Consider the following 5,795-nt stretch of genomic DNA (forward strand, 5'->3'; position numbering starts at 1 on the left):
CTTACTGACTTCCAACAGTTGGTTGGAATCGGTAGCGGCTTCAGTGGCGCACTGCTGGACGGTGCAGGCTTAATGCGCTGACACTGTTCGCAAGAGCGAATATAGTTGGCCACCCATCTATATAGGTGTGGCCACCAAAATTCCTCTGACACTCGTAAGAATGTCTTTTCACGGCCCAGATGCCCACTAGATGGTGCATCATGGAGCTCGTGAAGGATCATCAACTTGAGATCTGTGTCATGAGGCACATAGATTCTCAAGGGATCACAAGGTGACAGCTGATGCCATAACAGGCCATCGCTGTAGCTAAAGCGATTGAGCTTAGCTTTCAGGTGCGACGGAAGGGAAACCTTTCGTCCACCGAAGTGATCCAACAGCAGGCGACAGTGGTCGTCCTGACTGTAGCTCTCTTTTATCTCAGAGGCCAATGAGCTCGTCACGTGGTATGCCTTCATGGCTGCCAACGTCGACGGCTGAAATTGTGCTTTCGCACTAGACACACTTTCCTGGTGTCTAACCTCGAAGTCTGGTCTGCGCGATAAAGCGTCAGCCAAGACATTCGACTTACCCGGCTTATATTCAACTTTGAAATTAAATTCAGAGAAAAATGTGAGCCATCTTGCTATTCTAGGCGAGAGGTGCGGTGACTTTATTGCGGTCCGCAGTGATGAGTGATCCGTATAAACCACAAATGGTTCGGTGCCGAATAGGTGCACTCGAAACTTGGCAAGAGCATACTTTATTGAGAGTAGCTCTTTGTCATGCACAGGGTAATTTAGTTCCGCAGCTTTCAAAAGCCGGGACTGATAAGAGATGACACGGTCAACGCCGCCGTCATCCTTCTGCATGAGCCCGCTGCCGATTGCGAAATTACATGCATCGCAGACGACGCTAAAGAACTTATCCGCGTCTGGCAACGCCAAGACCGGTGCCTCTACAAGAGACTGCTTCACTGGTATAGACGCATCTTCTTGTTCTTTTAACCAAAGCCATCCTGTGTCCTTTTTAAGGAGATCAGAGAATGGTTTAGTTTGCTCAGCATCATTCTTGCTATACTTATGCAAGTAATTTGCGAGCCCTAGGAATTGGCGCAAATCCTTCACATGCCGTGGGATTGGCCATTCCTTTACTAATTTACCTTGTCTGGGTCTGCTCGTACACCATGTGTACCTAGGCGAGTTTGATGCTAAAAGCGTGAGCGAGGCTCAACGCTTTGTGGATGAGCGATAAGCCATCACACCTAAAGTCCGTGACGCGATGGCAAGCGCAGGGCAAGCAAAAACAATATTGGAGCGAAATCGTCGCGGAAATAATGAACGCTTTAGAGTGGGTGAAAAAGTACTATTAAGTACTGCTACCCTACCTAAACATGCAATTTCTGTACTACCTGGAGGTACGACGAAGTTGTTGCCGCGTTTCATTGGGCTCTTTACGGTGGTAGATTAGGTTGGAGACCTAAAAAAATAGGCTCACCCCTTCCCCCGTATATCAAGACGCACCCTTTAATCTACGTGGGTCGTCTGAAACGGTGTGTAGACCCAAATGAGGTCACATATCCCCATCCGTCTAGGGTGACCGATGGTGACGCCAACAGTGAGTCGAGCGTCGTTCGGGTGAGGGGGGGGCGGTGAAAAAGCGAAAAGCTATCGGACCGATGCCTCCCACCACGAACAGGACTTGGAGAATGGGGGTCATCACGCGAGTAACGCGGATCCTATGCATTATCCTTTCAAAGAGGTCCAAGCGAGTCTTCAGGCGTTCATAACCTGACGAGCCTTTGCTCGACATCATAAAGATCCGAGGTCAGTCGCGAGACTTGACCCTCGAGATCCGCAATAGTCGTTCAGAAGCGCTTAACGCCTGTGACTGAACGAACGAAGGTAACGCAGCCGCGAGAAGGTGGACGAAATCGCCACTCCTATCGGGTGCCGCCTGCACTGATTGATGCGGGTGGGAATCAACGCTTTCTTGTTGGAAGGTTGCTTGCCCACCGCTCCAGTAGGGCCGAGGACGGGCTAAGCGAAGTAGAGTGCTTCTAGTTAACAAGTTATGACGTGATAGGGTACTAAATCTTGTAAAGTTTTCGGAATTTGTTAATATTTGTGTGTGAGAACAGCTTTCGCTGATACACTCCAAATATTACTTCGTAAAGTAATATTCTTCAAATATATTATCTACCTTTTCGATAATATATTAATTGACAGTCTATAAGTGTTAAGACGTAATCATAGATATTATGTCTAAGTGAGGCAAAGATATAAGATCCTCATCCAATGGAAAGGTTACCCGAAGAGTTTCGACTCTTGGGAACCGATCGATACCCTACGTGTTGATGTGCCCGGCTTGGTGGCTAACTATGATAAGGTAACCAGCTGAGGCCTCTTTGCTAGTTTCAAATGGACTAGCAGAAGCAGCGTTGTGAGACGAAACAGGGGGTAAAGTACCGCCCACGATTTCTTTCACACGCAAGCGAGTGAAATTAATTCGCTGCGACCGCTGTTCATCGCATCGGAATTCGGATGAATGCGGCAAACGAATATCGCCTCGTATTGGTCAGGCGTTTCATGTAACGCAACACGACCGGGATCAGGAAAATACGCCCAAGCGATTTTCCCTGACCCTTCCATGATTAAAAGACGCCATGAAATTTAGGTGCGTCTACAAGAGCGTGCTCTAGGAGCGACGCTCTTGGCCCTTTTAAACGAGGAAATTTAGATGGAGGGGGCATCTTGATATGCCACCCGTCCCATAGCCACGTTCTAAACGACTGGCTTGTGACAGTGACTGAGCACGTTCACGTATCGTCGGTGGAGCTTTAGGCTCAGAATCCTCTATGTCAGAACCATTATAAATATTTGTCTGAGCATAAGGCGTTGTGGTTTTACCCAACAAAGAAGCGGCTGTGCCTTTGTGGGCAGCGCTCTCTTTAACCGTCGCTGCGCTATCCAGCGCAGACAACGAGACAGCATTCGTAAATGTTGCTGTCTCCATGTTGTGAGCCATGAGAGAAGTTTGGATGGGCAATAATGCGCCATCATCCTTCCTCATTTAATCGTTGTCCGCATCACTACTATGAGGTGACTGCAACGGTGTCGACTCATTGTAGTCGACAATGAGCGACGACCAACAACTCACTATAAAAGCGGGATGGATCCTCAAGCCCTATTAACGCGACAGCAGCAGTAGCTGTCGGCGTTTCGACTAAGGCATTGGACGCTACCGCCGTGTTAACGCGGCGCGTGCGCATAGTGCAGTATTTGGTGCGTTGGGTGAGGTCGCTAAGGCGCCTACCACAACTACCTCACTACAAGCAAGAGAAGCTGGTTCAACCACTTCCTCGCTGTGCTAGGGTGTGTGTCTAAGTAGCGCGTGGCCGCCTTACGACGTGCCCGCCTTTTGGTGAACAATTTTTTTGTCTTGAGATGGTAATTATCCAGAGTTTTAGCTAGCCGTTGCCACTCCAAATACGCCCCCGTACTCGATTTTAACGCCACGTTTGAAGGTTCACGAGCTTGCACTGTGCACGGCTAGTTTCGATGAGCTGCCCAATTTTATTATGGATGAGTATAAGTTGGGTTTTTAGACCTGAATTGTGAAATAACATAAAACAGGCAACAAAGGAAGAGACTAAAACTACCTATAGCATACAGGTTAGTTCAAGCAAATTCTGGCCGTTACGATCTCGGTCATCAGTCTGATAGTGACCGCAAGATACATCCTTTACCTAGGAGGTCTTTTGTTCCAAAACGATTTATTAATCAGGTTCTTGTGGATGGCATACATGTCGCCTGTAACGGAGCACTGTCGACTTGTACTGCTTCAGTGCAAGTCCACTTCGCACTGCTTCAGTGCGAGTGGTGCCTCACGTCACTTCACGTATACAAGTACTTGCAGAGGTAGACTCTCTTTAAAACAATTGCTTTAAAATGGTTAATAGTAAACTGTATTTATTATAATTAATTTCTTCTGTTTCTATTTATTTACTACAAACTTTATTATATTCTAATGGAAAATATGTAATAAAGTCTTATCTGTCTCTCCCTTTGCGCGCATTTAGCGCTGACTGGACCGCGGAGCAAGAAGATATAATGGCCTATATCTACCAATGGATAAGCTTTCCGAATATTACTATGTAAAGTAATATTTTCCAAATATTATCCGCCTTGTAAATAATATATTAATTAACAACCTTTAAGTGTTAATCTCATGTAGCGATACACCCCGTTGCGTCACCCCTCCCTTAAACGACTATCACTTTGAATGTCACTGATTAGAGTGGTCACTATATGACGACTTAATTGAAAACGATGTTGATTGGTCAGAACCATCATTTTCAATTCTATCGCATGGTTAATGAGTTCATGCGGTCAGCGAATAGTGCGGAACCTTCGGATGCGGTACATGCAGCCGCGGGCGACGCATTATTGTCTCTTGCGGCAGACATTTCGTTTGCCGTAGTATCATCTTCTCCCGCAACATTAAATGTTGGGGGTGCACGTGGTGAGTCACCACGTGAGTACGACCCCTCTTTGGCGGTGGACTACGAATGCGACTCGGACGAAATGGCCGACTCGGGGAAAATAGAACAGTCGCCTAAACGTCCTCAGGCGGCTGACTATGAGCCTTCGAATGCGAGGGCTCATTCTGATAGACGAGTTAATAGTCTATTTGGTTCCGACGATGAGGATGACCCCTCATCGCCCGTTCCGTCTCCCGTACAGTCACCTGCACCTGTTTCTGTGCAAGGTGATGACGACGGCGTAAGCCGTCGTAAAAAAGTTCTTGTGGTACTCCTGCTTCAGTGGGTACCACTCAGGGAAGTGCAGACAATAAAAATGCCTCGTCTTTCCCTGAGAAGAAGCCAAGGCTTTTGCCCGAACGACTTTTCAGTAGCTTGTCTGGAGATACTATCCTCACAATAAATATCCTTATTTATTGCGACAAAGCCACATGGCCCTGATCCCAGCGCGAAGAACTTTCGCCCTGAGGAAGATTTTCTCTCGATGCTTTTCTTAAGCATCGATGGTTTAGTGGCAACAATAAGCGAGATAAAGCCTGGAGCGCGTTCATTCGCAATGTCAAAGACATTGGACGCGAAGCCTGGCTTCAAAGACTTAACGCGAATCGCGTTAAGTTTGACAAATGAACTCCAACCGGTGCAAAGTATAAATTGCATCGGTTGACACGTGAGGCTGGGCTTCCATGCCTCACGTGGGGTGATCCCTGTCCGTGATGTGTTGACAACACGAAGAGGGTAAAAGGGGATGTCTATTCCCTCTCTTCGCCCCAAAGAAGGGCTCGCATCTCTATTGAGATGCGGGATGCGATTGACGTTATGCAATCTATTTACAAGCTTTAAAGGCGCGTGTTTTCCGTTGGACCTTCTGAACCATCGGATGGGTCTCGTCATGCTGACGGACGAGGCCCTCAACGTCAGCAACCAGCTGGGAACGAGGCTCCCAGCTGTCATGTGAAGGTGGATAACCACGCCAGCGAACAAGATAACTCGTTCGCTGCCCCTTCACATCACGGTGGTTCTAGATACGTTCTACAAGGAAGCGTTGACCACCGTGGAAATCCACCAATGGTTGTGGTGGAGGAGGGAAAATTAGACCGAACCGTGTGTCGGATCTAATGTCGAGGATCGACAAAATCGATCACTTCCTCCATGATTTGGAGGAGGGACTTGACCACGAGCGCGGCAAGCGTCGCTCGTTGGAGCAGACGGTGCAGGCTCACCATATCGAGCGGTTGGAAGACCGTTCGAAGAGTGCGTACTCCATGTTGGAGTACGA

This window comes from Bremia lactucae (assembly GCF_004359215.1).
Source record: "Bremia lactucae strain SF5 chromosome Unknown BlacSF5_NotPlaced_9_SHOA01000002.1_551695bp, whole genome shotgun sequence".
In the NCBI taxonomy this organism is placed as follows: Eukaryota; Oomycota; class Peronosporomycetes; order Peronosporales; family Peronosporaceae; genus Bremia; species Bremia lactucae.